Source organism: Balaenoptera musculus, chromosome 5 (genome assembly GCF_009873245.2).
Source record: "Balaenoptera musculus isolate JJ_BM4_2016_0621 chromosome 5, mBalMus1.pri.v3, whole genome shotgun sequence".
Classification (NCBI taxonomy): domain Eukaryota; kingdom Metazoa; phylum Chordata; class Mammalia; order Artiodactyla; family Balaenopteridae; genus Balaenoptera; species Balaenoptera musculus.
In genome coordinates, this window is record NC_045789.1 from 21,266,214 (window position 1) to 21,284,709 (window position 18,496).

The following is an 18,496-nucleotide window of genomic DNA, read 5'->3' on the forward strand; positions in this document are numbered from 1 at the left end:
TCCGCAGCAAGAGAGGCCGCGATGGTGAGAGGCCCGCGAACCGCGATGAAGAGTGGCCCCCGCTTGCCGCAACTAGGGAAAGCCCTTGCACGGGAACGAGGACCCAACACAGCCATAAAATAATTAATTAATTAATTAATTAATTAAAAAAAAAAACAGGATACCCAGTTAAACTTCTGGATATGTTTAAAAAAAAAATAAGGAAATAATTATTAAGAAAATATTTATTAAGAAAAAAAAAAAGAAAAAAAAATGGACGGACTGAACCCTAGGACAAATGGTGAAAGCAAAGCTATACAGACAAAATCTCACCCAGAAGCATACACATATACACTCACAAAAAAGGAAAAGGGGAAAAATTAATATATCCTGCTCCCAAAGTCCACCTCCTGAATTTGGGATGATTCGTTGTCTATTCGGGTATTCAATAGATGCAGGTACATCAGGTTGTTTGTGGAGCTTTAATCCGCTGCTTCTGAGGCTGCTGGGAGAAATTTCCCTTTCTCTTCTTTGTTCCTACAGCTCCCGGGGTTCAGCTTTGGATTTGGACCCGCCTCTGCATGTAGGTCGCCTGAGGGCGTGTGTTCTTCGCTCAGACAGGATGGGGTTAAAGGAGCAGCTGCTGCGGGGGCTCTGGCTCACTCAGGCCGGGGGGAGGGAGCATTACGGAGGAGGCGGGGCGAGCCTGCGGCGTCAGAGGCGTCGTGACGTTGCACCAGCCCGAGGCGCGCCGTGCGTTCTCCCGGGGAAGTTGTTCCCGGATCACGGGAGCCTGGCAGTGGTGGGCCGCACCGGCTCCGGGGAGGGGCGGTGTGGAGAGTGACCTGTGCTCGCACACAGGCTTCTTGGTGGCGGCAGCAGCAGCCTTAGCGTCTCATGCCCGTCTCTGGGGTCCGTGCTGACAGCCGCGGCTCGCGCCCGTTTCTGGAGCTCGTTTAGGTGGCGCTCTGAATCCCCTCCCCTCGCGCACCAGGAAACAAAGAGGTAAGAAAAAGTCTCTTGCCTCTTCGGCAGCTGCAGACTTTTCCCGGACTCCCTCCCGGCTAGCCGTGGCGCACTAACCCCTTCAGGCTGTGTTCACGCCGCCAACCCCAGTCCTCTCCCTGCGAGCCAACCGAAGCCCGAGCCTCAGCTCCCAGCCCCGCCTGCCATGGCGGGGGAGCAGACAAGCCTCTCGGGCTGGTGAGTGCTGCTCGGCGCCGAGCCTCTGTGCGGGAATCTCTCCACTTTGCCCTCCGCACCCCTGTGGCTGCGCTCTCCTCCGTGGCTCCGAAGCTTCCCCCCTCTGCCACCCGCAGTCTCCGCCCGCAAAGGGGCTCCTAGTGTGTGGAAACCTTTCCTCCTTCACGGCTCCCTCCCACTGGTGCAGGTCCCGTCCCTATTCTTTTGTCTCTGTTATTTCTTTTTTCTTTTGCCCTACCCAGGTACGTGGGGATTTTCTTGCCTTTTGGGAAGTCTGACGTCTTCTGCCAGCGTTCAGTGGGTGTTCTCTAGGAGTTGTTCCACATGTAGATGTATTTCTAATGTATCTGTGGGAAGGAAGGTGATCTCCGTGTCTTACTCTTCCGCCATCTTGCCCAGACCCCCCTTAATGATATTTTATAGCTTTAATTATATTAAGAAACCTCCTCCACCCAATTAAGTCAAACATGAGAGTTCACAGAGGAAATCCAAACCCCTCTTTGATGCTAAGTAATTCATTTTTCCTATTTTTAGGGAAAGAAATATTTCAGCAACACTTTTGAAAAGAATTGGCAATGGGATAGAATTTCTTCTAATTTTAAAAAAGGTAAGTACTTTTCCCACTGAAAATACAGATTCTTATAAATATGAGATATAACTGTTAGAACCACATTATGTAAAGCCATGTACATAAGTACAGACACCAAACTCACATTAATAACCCTTTAAGAGATATTCTTTATGTAATATTCATAAAATGACCTATCTGAAGAAGAAGGGGCTTTTGCTTTTGGGGTTATATGATTCAAATTAAATTTGAATAACATCCTATTATGTTTACCCAGAAGTTTCAGTAGCTGCCACTAAGCCCATATTCATTTTGACAGAGCAGTACAACTGTAGCCTCCACCTGGTGGTTTTGGTGAAGAAAAACTATTAGAAGGTACAGTGCTATCAATGGATTTCAACTGATAAAATCAATAAGAAGTTATTTTTGGCTAACTCAGAACTACTGGAAAATGGTGTGTAGAGTCCTAAAGAGTAGGAAAAGGATGAAGAAGTTTTCCTATTTCCTTACAGATCCAGATGTGAGGAAGCATTCTTTGGCCAGTACAATACTCCAAGGGTTAGTTTTGGTAATTAAAACCATTCACCCTTATTATGAATGTTTATCTATATTTAAAATCTGAAGTCAGCCAGCATGAAGAGCTCAAATCAGAATTAGTTTAATAAAACCATCCAGGAAGGCTATGTGATCTTGTAGAAAACACTAACAGTCAACGAGATGGGTCTTAGTCACAGCTTTGTAATTGAGATCTATGCCTTACTCAGTGCCTCACCCTACCCTCTGTAAAATGAGAACAATAAAGTTCCTTTCATCACAGGGTGGGCAGGACACCAACAATTCAGTACTGATGCCTTCACTGCTGTTGTCTGACCTACAGTGTGCTATGGCGGTGTGTTTGTGTATTTCTTCTGCTTGCTCTAATGCAACTGGTCTTCCAGTTTTCCCCATGGATACATCAGCTCCAGACTCCCCTGCTACTCCCACCATTTTCCATGTGGGTCTAACTCAAACGGCTCTGACATGAATAACTTTACTTTTGGAAAAAAAGTTTGATTTCCCTTTAAAGATTTTTGGATTGTTAATATGTTGTGTGCTTACATCACAGAGCCTGCTATATATTAATGCTTTCTGAGAAGGTGAACATTCTCAGGCACTGATATTTAGTTAACTATTTCATTTTATTTTTATTTAGCCTTCCTAAATATGTATGCTCAGATTAGTATTAAAGTAGGCTTGTGAGAGATTACATTTCCAAATACCCAGTTGCTGGACAGATACAGAAGTCAGCTAGGTAAAGAAGTGACAAATTTTTAGCTGATATAAATCAAGTGGATGACTGAGGATAGATTTCAGTTCTCAGATCAGTAAATAAGGTATCAGTAAAAAAAAAAAAAAATCTTTATTTATTTATTTCACTTTTTCTTTTAACAGACTTGGCTATTAAGTATCCATAAGCCCTAATTAGTGGAAAGAGCACTGATTTTTGGGGTCAGACAGATTTGAGTTTGCATCTAAGTTTTGCTATTTATTAGCTAGGAGACCTGGACAATCTACATTTATTAATTATTGTTCCCGTGATTGGTAAAAGAAGTATAATAGAAGGTTGTGAAATTTAGTGTTGACATCTGCCCCCAACTTATCTTGGCTTTCTCCTCTCCTAATTCACTTTCTCCCCCTCATTCGCTCATTCCAGCACGCTGGCTTTCTTGCAGTTTCACAAAAACATCAGGAATGTTCTCAATTAGGGATTTTGTGTTGACTGTTCCATTTGTCCTAGTTTCTCATTCTTTAGATATCCACATGGCTTTCACCTTCACTGCCTTCATGTCTTTGTTCAAAGGTCTTTTTGTGTTTGGAGTCAGCCTTGATTCAAACCTATTTGCACTTGCAAACCCTGTAGCTCTATTTACACTCTTAAACCTTTCTCCTTTGCACATTCCACTACTCTTTTTTTCTTCCATTTTTATTGAGATATAATTAATATACAGCACTGGGTAAGTTTAAGGCGTACAGCATAATGACTTGACCTATGTGCATTATGAAATTATTACCACAGTAAGTTTAGTGAACATCTATCATCTCATATGGATACAAGATTAAAGACAAAGAAGAAAAGTTTCTCCTTGTGATGAGAACTCAGGATTTACTCTCAACAACTTTCATATGTATCGTACAGCAGTGTTAATTATATTTATCATGTTGTTCATCATATTCCTAATACTTATTTATCTTATAATTTGAAGTTTGTACTTTTTGACTATCTTCCTCTAATTCCCCCTCTGCCTCTGGAAACCACAAATCTGATATCTATTTCTATGAGTTTGTTTGTTTTTGAAGTATAAATGATCACACTATGTTAGTTCCTGGTACACAACATAGTGATTCGAATTTCTATACATTTCAAAATGATCACCACCATAGGTACAGTTACCATCTGTCACCATAGATATTACATAATTATTGACTATATTCCCCACACTCTACATTTAATGTCTGTGACTCATTTATTTTATGACTGAAAGTTTTTATCTCTTAATCTCCCTCACCTATTTCTCTCCTCCTTCAATCCCCTCCTCCCTGGCAACAACCTGTTTGTTCTCTGTACTGTGACTCTGTTTCTGTTTAGTTATATTTATTCATTTTTTTTTTTTTAGATGCCACATATAAGTGAAAATGTATAGTATCTGCCTTCTCTAACTTATTTCACTTAGCATAATACCTTGTAGATCTAACCATGCTGACACAAATGGCAAGATTTCATTCTTTTTATGGATGAGTAATATTCCATTGTATATACATATATACCACATCTTATTCATCCATTCATCTGCTGATGAGCACTTAGTTTTCTTCTGTCTATTGGCTATTGTAAATAATGGTGCAATGAACACATGAGTACATATATCTTTTTGAATTAGTGTTTTTGTTCTCTTCAGATAAATACACAGGAGGGGAATTGCTGGATGATATAGTAGTTCTATTTCTAATTTTTTGATAAATCTCCATATTGTTTTCCATACTGGCTGCACCAATTTACATTCCCACCAACAGTGCATGAGGGTTCCATTTTTTCCACATCCTTGTCAACACTTGTGATTTGTTACCTTTTGAGAATAGCCATTCTGACAGGTGTAAAGTGATATCTCATTGTGGTTTTGATTTGCATTTCCCTGATGATAAATGATATAGAACATCTGTTCGTGTGCCTGTTGGCCATGTGTAAGTCTGCTTAGGAAAACCGTCTATTCAGTTCCTCTGACTATTTTTCAGTTGGATTGCTTGTTTTTTTTGATGTTGAGTGGTATGAGTTCTTTGTATATTTTGGATATTAACACCTTATCAGATGTATCATTTGCAAATATATTCTCCCTCTCAGTAGGCTGCTTTCTCATTTTGTTGATAGTATCCTTCACTGTGAAGAGGCTTTTTAGTTTGATGTATTTATTTTTGATTTTGGTCCTCTTGCCTGAGGAAGGGAAATATCCAAAAAAAAAAAAAATTGATAAGACCAATGTCAAAGAGAATACTGAATATGATTTCTTCTAGAACTTTTAAGTTTTCAGGTATTTCATTTAAGTCTTTAATCCATTTTGAGTTTATTTTTGTATATGGTGTGATAAAGTAGCCCAGCTTGATTATTTTGCATATAATTGTCCAGTTTTTCAAACACCATTTTTTGAAAAGGCTGTATTTTCCCCATTGTATAGTCTTGTCTCCTTTGTTGTAGATTAATGGCCCATGTAAGTGTAGGTTCATTTCTGGGCTCTCTATTCTGTTCCATTGATTTATGTGTCTGTTTTTTGTGCCAGTACCATACTGTTTTGATTACTGTAACTTTGTAGTATGCTTTAAATCAGGGAGAATGATACTTCAGCTTTGTTCTTCTCTCTTAAGATTGTTTTTGCTATTTGGGGTCTTTTATGTTTCCATACAAATTTCAAAATTATTTGTTCTAGTTTTGTAAAAAATACCATTGGTATTTTGATAGGGATTGTATTGAATCTATAGATTGTCTTGGGTAGTATGGTCATTTAAACAATGTTAATTCTTCTAATCCATGAACACAGTATATTTTTCCATCTTGTGTGTCACCTTCAATTTCTTTCCTCAGTGTCTTACAGTTACAGGTCTTTTACCTCCTTGTTAGATTTATTCCTAGGTATTTTATTCTTTCTAGTGCAGTTGTAAAATGGGATTTTTTCCTTAACTTCTCTTTCTGATAGTTCACTGTTAGTGATAGAAATGCAACAGATATCTGTATATTACTTTTATTTCCTGCAACATTACCAAATTAATTGATGAGTTCTAGCAGTTTTTTGGTGGTATCTTTAGTATTTTCTATGTATAGTATCATGTCATCTGCCAACAGTGAGTTTTAATTCTTCCTTTCCAATTTGGATGACTTTTATTTTTTTTCTTGTCTGATTGCTGGGTCTAGGACTTCCAATACTATATGGAATAAAAGTGGCAAGAATGGGCATCTCTGTCTTGTTCCTGATCTTAGAGGAAAAGCTTTCAGCTTTTTGCCATTGAGTATGATGTTAGCTGTGGGCTTATCATATATGGCTTTTATGTTAAGGTATGTTCTCTCTAGATCCAGTTTGTTGAGTTTTGTTGAAAGCTTTCTCTGCATCTATTGTGATGATCATATGATTTTTATTCTTCAATTTGTTAATGTGCTGTATCACATTGATTTGTGGATATTGAACCATCCTTTCACCCCTGGGATAAATCACTTTTACTCATGAAGGATGATTAATGTATTGTTGAATTCAGTCTGCTAATATTTTGTTGAGGATTTTTGCATCTATTTTCATCAAAGATATTGGCCTGTAATTTTTATTTTTTTGTGATATCTTTGTCTGGTTTTGGTATCAGGTGATGCTGGCCTCATAGAATGAGTTCAGAAGTGTTCCTTCCTCTGCAATTCTTTGGAATCGTTTGAGAAGGATGGGGGAACTCTTCTCTAAGTGTTTGGTAGGATTCTCCTGTGAAGCCTTCTGGTCTGGAACTTTTGTTTGTTATTGTTGAGAGGTTTTTTTTAAAATTAATGATTCAATTTCATTATTGGTAATTGGTCTGTTCATATTTTCTCTTTCTTCCTGATTCAGTCTTGGGAGATTGTATATTTCTAGAATATTATCCATTTCTTCTAGGTTGTCCATTTTATTGGCATATAATTGTTCACAGTAATCTCTTATGATCCTTTGTATTTCTGTCGTGTTGGTTGTAACTTCTTTTTCATTTCTGATTTTATTTTATTCTGCCTGCTCTGTTTTTTCCTTTGAGTCTGGGTAAAGATTTACCAATTTTGTTTATCTATTGTTTTTTTTTCTTTTTAGTCTTTATTTCTGCTTTGATCTTTCTATGTGGATAGAAATGGTTTTACTACTTATATGTGAATATAAATGATTTCAGTACTTTTGACTTTTAACCTTTCTGCTAGCTTTATATGTGGTTGATCGATTACCTTTACTGTATATTCGCATTTACCAATGGGAGTTTTCCTTTTGTAATTTTTATATTTCAAGTTGTAACCTTTTCTTTTCTGCTTAGAGAAGTCCCTTTAACATTTCTTGTAAAGTTGGTTTCTTGGTGCTGAACTCTTTTAGCTTTTGCTTGTCTGTAAAACTCTTGATATCTCCTTCAAATCTGAATGATAGCCTTTCCAGGTAAAGTGTTCTTCATTGTAGGTTTTCCCTTTTTTCCCTTTAAATATATCTTATAACTCCTTCTGGCCTGAAGAGTTTCTGCTGAAAAGTCAGCTAATAGCCTTATCGAAGTTCTCTTGTATTTAACTTGTTGATTTTCCCTTGCTGTTTTTAATATTCTCTCTTTATTTTTAATTTTTGTCATTTTAATTACAATGTGTCTTTGTGTGCTTCTCTTAGGGTTGATCCTGTTTGAGACTCTCTGTGCTACTGGACCTGGATGTCTGTTTCCTTTCCTAGGTTAAGAAAGTTTTTAGCTATTGCATCTTCAAATATGTTCTCTGCCCCTTTCTCTCTCTCTTCTCCTCCTGGGACCCCTAGAAGGTGAATGTTAGTATGCTTGATGTTGTCCTAGAGGTTTCTAATACTGTCCTCATTTTTAAAATTCTTTTTTCTTTTTTCTGTTCTGCTCTAGTGATTTCCACTATTCTGTCTTCCAGTTTGTTGTTCCATTCCTCTGTATAATCTAATATACTGTTGATTACTTCTAGTATATTTTAAAAATTTCATTTATTGTATTATTCAGGTGTGTTTGGTTCTTCTTTATGTTTTCTAACTCTTTGTTAGATACTTCTAACTTCTCACTGTGTGTTCATCCATTCTTCTCCCAAATTTTTTGAGCATCTTTATGATTATTACCTTGAACTCTTTATCAGGTAGATTATCTCAATTTCACTTAGTTCTTCTTCTGGGGTTTTATCTTGTTCCTTTGTTTGGAACATGTTCCTCTGTCCCCTCATTTTGCCTAATTTACTGTTTCTATTTCTATGTATTTGGTAGGTTGGTTATGTTCCCTGATTTTCAAGCAGTGGTCTTATATAGGAAACGTGCTATGGCATCCAGCAGCACACTCCCCTCTGGTCACCAGAGCTATATGCTTTAAGGGTGCCCTCCATGCGAGCTGCATGGGCCCTTCTGTTGTGGCAAGCTGACTACTGTGTGTAGTCTGGTAGGCATGGCTGAACCCAAGTCTGGTTGGTTGCCAGGCCCTGCCTTGGCCAGAAGCTGCCAGCCACTGGTGGGTGGGGCCAGGTCATGAGTTGGCTGGCTATGGAGCCCTGGGGGGGCATGTCTCAAATCTTGTATTGGTCTGTTAGTGGATAGGGCCATGTCCTGGGGTGCCCCGGGTCTGAAGTCCACCTGCTGGTGGATAGGGCTGGTTCCTGACATGGCTGGCTGTGGGTCCAGGGTGTCTTGGAGCTGGTGTCAGCCCACTGGTGACCAGGGCTGGAGCCCAGGTCATCCTGAGGTGGTGCCTTCCAGCTGGTGGATAAGCTGTGTCTTGACACAGTTGGCTGTAGGTCCACAGTGGTCCAGGGCTTGTAACTATTCCCTGGTGGGCTTGGCTGGGGACAGGTGTTCCTGGAGCTGGTGCTTGCCCACTGGTGGGCAGAGCTGGGTCTTAGGGTCTCTGGCTGCGGGATCCATGTGTCCCAGAGCTGGTGTTGACCTGCTGGTTGATGGGTCCAAGTCCAAGGGCTGGCTGTGGAGCCCCGGATGTCCTGGAGCTAGTACTGGCCACTGGTGGGTAGTGCTGGGTCCTGGGCCCTCTTGTAGGAAGGACTGGGTCCTGGGGCTGATGGGGGCTCAAGGATTCCTATGGCAGCTGGCCTGCTGGTTGGTGGGGCTGCGTCTGCACCCAGCTGGCTGTTTGGTTTCGGGTGCCCCAGGACTGATGCTGACGAGCTGGTGGGTGGGGCCGGGCTCCAGCACTAATAAGCTAGAGGGAGGATTTCAAAATGGCGCTTGCCAGCACAAGTGTCTTCATGGCAAAATGAGCTCCCCAAAATGTCTGCTGCCAGCATCTATATCCCCAGGGTGAGGATCCTAGTTCCCTCCTGCCTTTCTGGGAGGCTCTCCAAGATCAAGCAAGTGGATCTGACCCAGACATCTTTAAAATTGCTGCTTCTGCCCTGGGTCTTAGAGCATGTGAGATTTTGTGTGGTCCCTTTAAGAGTGGAGTCTCTAGTTCCCACAGCTATGGGAACACTGGCCTTCAAAGCCAAACGTTCTGGGGCTTATTTTCCTCGTACAGGACCCCTGGCCTGAGGCATCTGATGTGGACCTCGCTCCTCGGGGAGAACCTCTGCAATTTTAATTATCCTTTTGTTTGTGGGTCACCTATCTGGGGGTGCGGGTCTTGACTATACTGTATCTCCATCTCTCCTACCCATCTTGTTGTGGCTCCTTCTTTATATCTTTACTCATAGAAGATCTTTTCTGCTAGTCTTCAGATCATTTTCATTGATAGTTGCTCTGTAAATAGTTGTAATTTTGGTGTACCTATGGGAGGAGGTGAGTTCAGGGTCTTCCTACTCTGCCATCTTGGCCACTATTCTGCTTTTTTATTTTCATAAGATTTATCACCTTCTAAAAAACAAAACTTATTTTATTTATTATGATTATTATTTGTGTCCCTTTAATCAGATGTAAGTTCAATGAGGGCAGGACTTTGCTCACTACTGAATCTTTACAGACTGCAATAGTTCCTGGCACATAGTAGGTGATCAATACATATTTTTAAACGAATGAATGGATATTTTAATATTACATATGGACATAATAAAGTCCATATTGTGAGATGCCAATAATTAAAGAAAAGACTGCATACTTCTTACCAATTATATTCAGTGTAATATCCCTTGTAGATCATACACTCTACAAGGACTTTTGTTTGTTTACTGCTCAGAGACTGAACATACAAATGGTCAATGGTCAGACCATATATAAAAAAAGAACTTTGACCTACAACCTGCAGCAAACTGCCTATGAAACCAATCTTATCTATAATAAACAACCCAGGAAGCCCACCTGCAATAAGTCACACTTGCAGAAAGCCTGATTGTTACCTCTAGTGACAGTCTAGGAAGCTAAACAATAACTTCTGCAACAATCAGCCCAACATGGCCAGGACCTGATTAATAATTGACAGCTTCCCTAATTTTTGTCCCTGCTTCCAACTTAAAATCAACCATAGAAAGTCAAATATGCACCCCTAACCAATCGCAGAGGATGCCCTGCTTCTAGTTGGCCCACCTGTAGCTTCCCCATGCCAACAGCTTCCAATCAGGGCACACCTGAAGCCTTCCCCTTTAACACGATAAAACTTTTCCATTTGTCTTTGAATCTCTGCCAAAGTGCAGGTGACAGGTGACGGCGGCTGACTCCCTTACTCTAGCAAGCTCCGAATAAGCAGCCGTTGCTTTACTCCTTTGGTTGGTCTTTGTTTATTTCCACACTAGTATATCCTGAACTCCTAGAACAAAACCGAACACATAGTAGGTACTCAATGAACATTTGTTAAATGAATACATGGATGGAAAACTAACATCTTGATGAAAATTTCATATAATGTAACTTTTTTTTTAACTTGCCTTCAAAGGGAAAATAGGAATTGTTGCTATACACTTTTCTTCTTAGGTTGTTCAAGGCTATCTTACCTCTCTCGAAGAAAAAGAGAAAACTGTGCCATAGTAGTAGAAGATAGAGCTTTTGATGTGACTCAAGAAAGGATGATAAAGTATAGCATCTGAGGGCAAGTTTTCCTTTCCTTTGCATTCTACTCATTGATTTATCTTTGAGATTCTGAGCTTTAAAATGTATGTGTTGAAAAAGTATCTCCTTCTCTCCATTCCTTCCTTATCCTATCTCTCAGAGTTCTCATGATCCGTATGTGGTCCCAGGAAGCTAGGGGTTTGGAGTCAAAATCCCAGTTAGTAAAAGAATGTGACTGTCTGTAGTCTGTGTGTACTGACGACAAGCGTAAAGAAAGGGTGTCTGTGGCCATAGTAGGTGGCAGGTAGGAATTTCAGGGACTGTGGAATATTGGTTATCTTTTTATTATTTTCTACTGCAAATACTTTCCCTGCTTTTTCCAGTAAAACTTATGGAGAGGTACGGGGCTAGAAATGAAAAAGGTGACTGGGTTGAACACTGGGAATCATTGAAAACTATGGTCTGTAGATGGCAATCAGATTTTTAAAAGGAGTTTGTATATGATATATGTGCAGTAGGAAGCAGGGAAACAAGTTCTTAAGAAAGAAAAGACTACAATATAGTGGTGTTTTAGGAAGTCTTATCTGGCAGCCAGTGGCATTTGCTTTAGCGCTCATGATTTCAGTAAAATTAAACAGAATAGGTGAAATTACCTCAATTTAATTTATCTTAAATAACTTTCTGGTGACTGTTTTGGATCAAATGCAAGGAGAGGAATTCAGAGAAGATAAAAATAAGTCAATCTTTTACTTTCAACATCAATCTTTTCTCATAAAATATTATGAATTCATTTTATATTACAATGTAGTTTAATTTTTTGGCAATGAATTAGGGCAGGCAACTCAGGTTGTATCCCTAGGAAAGAGGTAATGTGTATTTCAGACTATTAGGGAGTTTATGCAGTGCACAAAGTGAGTTTTTCAAATATTAATTGTGGTGTGTGTGTGTGTGTGTGAGAGAGAGAGAGAGAGAGAGGGAGAAAGAGAAAGGGAGAAGAGGGTGAAAAATGCATCACTGTATTTCTTCTGAAAATTCAGTTAGAGATAGTTAATGGCTTAACAGGGAATAGAGTTTCAGATTTGAGAAAACCAGTATAGCTCACCCACCGTATCCTTTTATATACATTTAGTAAATGTCTATATAACTGAATTTTAGGATCTTTGTTCATATTTTTGAGACACATTCAATGGCAAAGTAGAGAGAGGAGCTTGCTGAATGACTTAGCAAATCTAATTGCATTAAAATTTGTAGTTAGTATCAAAAGATAATTCTCCTTTCACAGGTAGTGTTTAACAACTTTTTTCATAGGCACACCAGAAACTCAACCCAGATAACTTTCATTATAGATGTTTTCTGGAGATACCATTATAAAAAGGAACATTTGATCTACTATAGTTGGTTTTCAGATATTAAATTGCTGCTCTGAGCTTTTGGGCTCCTGGTAATCAAAATACTAAGAACTGCAAACAACAGCATTCTTTGCCCAGAACCCCCCAGCAGCTATTCTATACTGAGAAGAGCATTGAAGACTCATTTATCAGTATTCATAGTTGGGTTGAGTTAGGTATAAACATTTTAATGATATTAGAGATTATATTGTAATAAGAATTTCTTGGGAAACCTGAAGTTAGGTGCGGCATAAGGCTTGTTTGAAAAGTATATAGAACGGCTGTAATATCATCTAAATTTTATTTTTTGTTCAACATTTATGCTACACATCTCTGGGAACTTGTGATCAAAAGAACTAGGTTTAAACTAAACCATCTCACCTTCTAGCTGTGTGAACCCTGATTATATTTCCTCCCCTTTTTGAGTTTGTGTGCTCCTTACTCCTTAAGGGTAAGACCTGTGGCCTAGGGCAATGGTAAGCATGGAATAAAGCAGTTTTTTAAGTACTAAAGTAGTATCTGATATGTAATAGCATCTTAGTAAATGAATTAAATAGAGTAAATAATGTGAACATCTGAATAAAAGAATGAATCAGCAAAATAAGTCTCTTGTAATGAATACTGGTAAAGTGCCAGGTTCCCTTACTTCATTACTGTGCTTCTGACACCACTTAAGAGGCTCACAGAGAGTTTAAAGGAGCACAATGTTTTGGGAAGACCTGGATTCTCCGAAGTTTTTAATCCCACTTTTGTGATTGAATTAACATGCATTTATATCACTTACCAAATACTGTATATATTTGTTTATGTTATTTGCCTCTCCCATTAAAATACCAAGCAAAAGTGTTAATAACTATTTGTGGAGTAAAATATTTTATGGTTCTCATCATTGAGCACAGTTTGAATCATATAGTAGGAACTAACTGAATACTTATTGGAGTAACATCTCGCAGGCAAATAGTAATTAACTGAATGAATAAAGTTTTTGTTTGTGCATTTAACTCAGGTGTGTTAACTCATAATATGAACAAAAAAACATCCAGCTTTGTCTAATGGATATGTACAGAAACTTAAATCTGCAGAATATATGGAACTTCTGCAAAATTATCTCATTAATTTCAAATGATTAGGAGCAACCAAACCACATTATATGACCACATTGACATTAATTTTAAAAAAACAACAAAAACCAGAAAAAAACATTTATCTTTCAATTAAAAAAAGCTTTATCTTATGAGTAAAAACCATAAAGTGAGTTAGAAAATATTTTTAAGAATAATGTAAAAGCTATATATTCAAGTGTTTGGTATACAACCAAAGCAATACTTAGAGTGGAATATAAAACCTTAATATTTTTATTATAAAAGAAGAAAGTTTGAAATTAATTAGGTAAGCATCTTACCTAAGGAGTTTAAAATTAATAGAATAAAAAGAAGAAAAGAAATAATAAATATAAAATCTGATACTAATGAAGGAGAAAATAAATATCTGAATGGTCTATAACCTTTAAAGAACTTAAATCACCAGTTAAAAAAGCTTCTCCCATAGCAAATTCAAGGATGAGCTTGGTTTTTTTTTTTAAATTTTTTTTAAAAAATTAATTAATTAATTAATTTATGGCTGTGTTGGGTCTTCGTTTCTGTGCGAGGGCTTTCTTTAGTTGCGGCAAGCGGGGGCCACTCTTCATCACGGTGCGCGGGCCTCTCACTATCGCGGCCTCTCTTGTTGCGGAGCACAGGCTTCAGACGCGCAGGCTCAGTAGTTGTGGCTCACGGGCCTAGTTGCTCCGCGGCATGTGGGATCTTCCCAGACCAGGGCTCGAACCTGTGTCCCCTGCATTGGCAGGCAGATTCTCAACCACTGCGCCACGAGGGAAGCCCCATGAAGGCCATTTTAACTTGGTGAAATACTGGCATTCTTATGTTCACTATTTTAGTCCTCCGGATAATAGAGTTATAACATTCATCCACCTCATAAAGATGTTGACAAAGTAAATTAACTTATTTCATCTTAGAAATACATATTAAAATATCAGTTCTTAAAATTATTTGTTATAAGAAAATCAATCTCTGTTGCAAACAGACAAAAAGATAGATTTTCCTGCATCTCTTGACAGTGATTTTGGGGTTTTCATGAATTTTGAAAGCTTATGAATAAAGAAAAGGGTGTAATCCCAGCAGTGAGTAGGAAGTTTATGATGACATATGGATGGATGTCAGCAAGAATCAAGAACATTCTTGCAGAGATAAGGGAAGGCATCGTGTGGGAGGAACTCACTGAGCTGTCTCAGGGTGCTGTGGATAGACCATCTTGAGTATCACCGAAGTTCTGGATTCTGCCATATATTTTTCATATACTAACCATGATAAAAAGCCCCTTGGGGACTTTAATTTTTAAGTGTCTTTCATTCTGATAAATTAAAACTCTTCCCTTCAAGTAGAAGAGTTTTTGTGCTACTATGAATGGTAATAAAAGCAACAGCAGCAAAAATAACAATAAAAATGATATCAGCTTAATACATTGCCCTCCTGTGCCAGGCCCTAGTCATCTCATTGTGTCCCAGCAAATTTGTGAAGAAGATATTATTATCCTTATCTTAACGTATGTGGAAATGGGGGCTCAGGAAGTTAAGAAATCTCACCACAGTCACATAGGTTGGAAAGGATAGGACTAGGATTCAAACACAGATTTACCGCTTTTCAAAGCTGAATTTTTAATCCCTGTACAATGCCATAAACAACTGGTTTATAGTTTCCATTTCTTCATAAAACAATAATCTTAAAGTGCTTTTTATAGTTAGCATTCGGGATTGTCTATCAGCAATAAGAATAATGGACATAAAACTCATGGATTCTATTGGCTTCAGTTGCTACTCACTGTTTATCCTTTTGGAAATGTTCCAAGAAAATACACCAAGAAAGCCAAGTTGCACAGAAATAACAATAGAATATTGGTTAAATATGATTACAAAGCACTTCTCTTTTATGATAAACAAGTCACATTTTTTAAGATGGTACAAATTATAAACGTTTTTGAAAAGAAATTACTTGTTTTTAGTGTTTCCTGAAATATACTTAAGTTTCAAAAATTCTGATACAAACCCCTGAATCTTTAATTAGAAGACAGAAGATATGCTGACATGACATATACAGGTTAAATTATGAATTATCTTTTAATTCTTCCTTGTTTTCCTCTTAGCCCCCAAAACATGTTTTTTACATACTTTCATTTTAGACTTTAATTTCTAAAATGCTTGGCTGAGACTTTTCTTGATGTACAGAAAAGCAGGTTTATAATGGCAAGATCCTCAGTTTAGAGTCTCAAATATGTCAAGTACATAAAAGCATATGCAAGGTGAGTGAGAAATTTTCATAAATAATTATGGTGTCTTATTATCAGTCTCAGAAATCCTTCTTACTTGTAAGAACACTTAAGATACAGAAAGAACCAAATTAGTTAATGCACGCTTCACTTATTTAACTCACAAAGACATATGAACAAAGATTATGAACATTGATTCATTATTAATTGAAAATTTAAGCCTAACAGAGAATAGCTTGCTTGATATCTTTTAATTTTACTTTTTAATATTAAGCAAGATCATTATCGCCATAACTATGTATGCAGAATAACACCCCACCCACCTTTAAAGAACTACTTTTCAAAATATTCAGATTTTTTGGCCTGTGTCAGTTTTTCTGCTAATATCTCAGAAGAGATGTTCCTTTACGTAGTTATTTTCTCTTAAAATGCTTTAAAAATGATCTCAATGAGCTTTAACAAGTTTATTTTCATTTGTTGAACCACCTAGTCAACCTACCTCAGAATGCAAGTGAAGTAAAAAGTGAAATAAATTTGAATAGCAGCATGTAAGGCTACCCTTAAAGTAACAGTCTTGAAGGTAAAAATTACATGTTCAGGCTATGTTTTTATTGTTCATGGAGGCCAACAAATTTTATTAGGTGAAAAGAGGCAAGACAACAACCCATGCTATGTTATATGCTAATCCATAGCCATAGAAAAACTTAGTTACTGGCTAAAAGTGAGGATTGACTATACCAGCTTCAAAAATGACATGTTTTATTGACGATTTTGCCCCAAAATTCTAGGCAAATCATATGCATTTTTTGACCATAATAATTCATGAATGTAAACATGGATGTAAAGCAGTGGTTCTCACCTGGGGTCAATTTAACCCCGCAGGAGTCATTTTTGTTGTCATGACTTGGAGACTTCTGTTGGTATCTACCGGGTAGAGGCCAAGGTTGCTGCTAAACATCCTCTAGCGCACAGCTCCACACAAAACAGAATTATCCAGTCCAAAGTGTCACAGTTACTGTGATAGAGTATGAAAAGCATCAATAAGCAGGGATCTAGAGTTCAAAATTCAGTTAGTGTATTTTGGGAGGATTAGAGTATAAGAAGGTATGTAAGAGTAAGAAGGAAGAACAATAAAGCGTTGAATATGCAAACATCATAATCAGAAACTGAATGCAGTGAAAAACTAAACAGAGCCAAGTTGTCTAAATAATAGTTATCCAGTTACATAAAAACTAGAGAAAAGAAGGAAAGCATTAATTATACACAAGTATTGCAACTTGAAGGTGATGGGATAATTCAGGGGCAAAAGGAAAGTCTTTTTAATAAAAGTGATTTATTAAAAAGTGGTTTAATAAAAACTAGATATGTGTATGAATAAAACTGAATGTAAATACTGACTTCACAGCACACTCGAAAATTAACTTGAAGTAGATCAGACTTAAATGGCAACCTAAAACTATAAAAATTCTGGAGGAAAACCTAGGAGAAAATCTTTGTAACTTTGGTATGTGTAGAAGTCTCTTAAATAAAATACAGAAAACAGGAAGCAAAACAGATTTGTTGTTGTTGTTGTTAAATTCAAGTTCATCAAAAGTAGGAATTTTGCTCTTTGAAAGACATCATTAAAGAAACAAAAGATAAACCACAAGTTGGGAGAAAATACTGACAAACCTTATATCACTGTGTAAACCTTTAAAACAAAAAGGTCAGCGTTTAGTCAGCAAAATTGAGTTTATGTGGGAATAGCAGAGGAATTGCAATTTGGAACATGCGTAATAAGGTGAACCACAGGAAAGTCCAGAGAACAAAGGAGAGGAGCATTCTTTGATAGAGGAAGGGAGAAAGTTGAGAGGGGCTGGTTTGAATGAAAGTTTATTGAAGGAGACTGAGAGTCGCGGGTTGTGGGGTTGTGGTGGCTTCTCATTGGCTACTTTGTAACAATTTATCATTGGCTGAGCTGTTGCTGGGCCGGAAGAAAATCTTCCTTCTTTTTGCTGGGGTATGTAAATTAAGCTGTGACAGGCAGTACAGGTGTGAGGGCTCCCTCTTCACTTTAAATGAGGTTTTCCTTTATTTATTTTCACATTTCCCCTTTTAATTAATATCTTTCCATGAAAACACTGCTAATCAAGAATTGGGTTTTTCATATTTAGTGGTTTGGTCCCTCGGTGTTAGGAAGGACCTTTTCTGGTTGTCATGGCCCACATCAGAGGAAAAGTGTACAGACTGGAACTGTTGAAGGCACATCTGAGTAACAAGGAAGGGTAGGAAGGAGAACTCTCAGCCATTTCCCATTTAAAGTCTGTATCTTATGAAGGTCATAAGCATTGGAGATCATCTCAAAGCGTTGAGCTAGCATCCCCTTATTGGGTACATCATTTCCATAAGGGTTTGGCAGGCAATAGGTACAAAGCTTAAAAAATAATTACACAAAACAGGATTAAAAGTAATATGACAAATCCAGTTTGTGTGATGGTTCTAAACCAGGATCCTAGACTTGAAGGTAGCCAACTGAACAAATCGAAGGACCGTGGATAATCAGGTGAAATTTGTTATAACCAGTGTGCTTGTTCCCTGATCTTGTGTAATTGAATTTCTACTTCTCCAGAGGCATTTATCCATGTACAACAGGTGATATTTACTATTGCATAAATGCCTCCTTGTTCAGCAGTTAAGTAATCAAGGGCTATGTAGTTGTCCAAAACTACTTTAGCCAATGAGTCAAGTGATTGTTTTTGGGCTGCTGTTGCTTTGGCTGTGGCATTGACCAGCTCTTCTAATATTAGGGAAAGATTTCTGATCACATGTTCACTGGCACTTGATCTGACGCA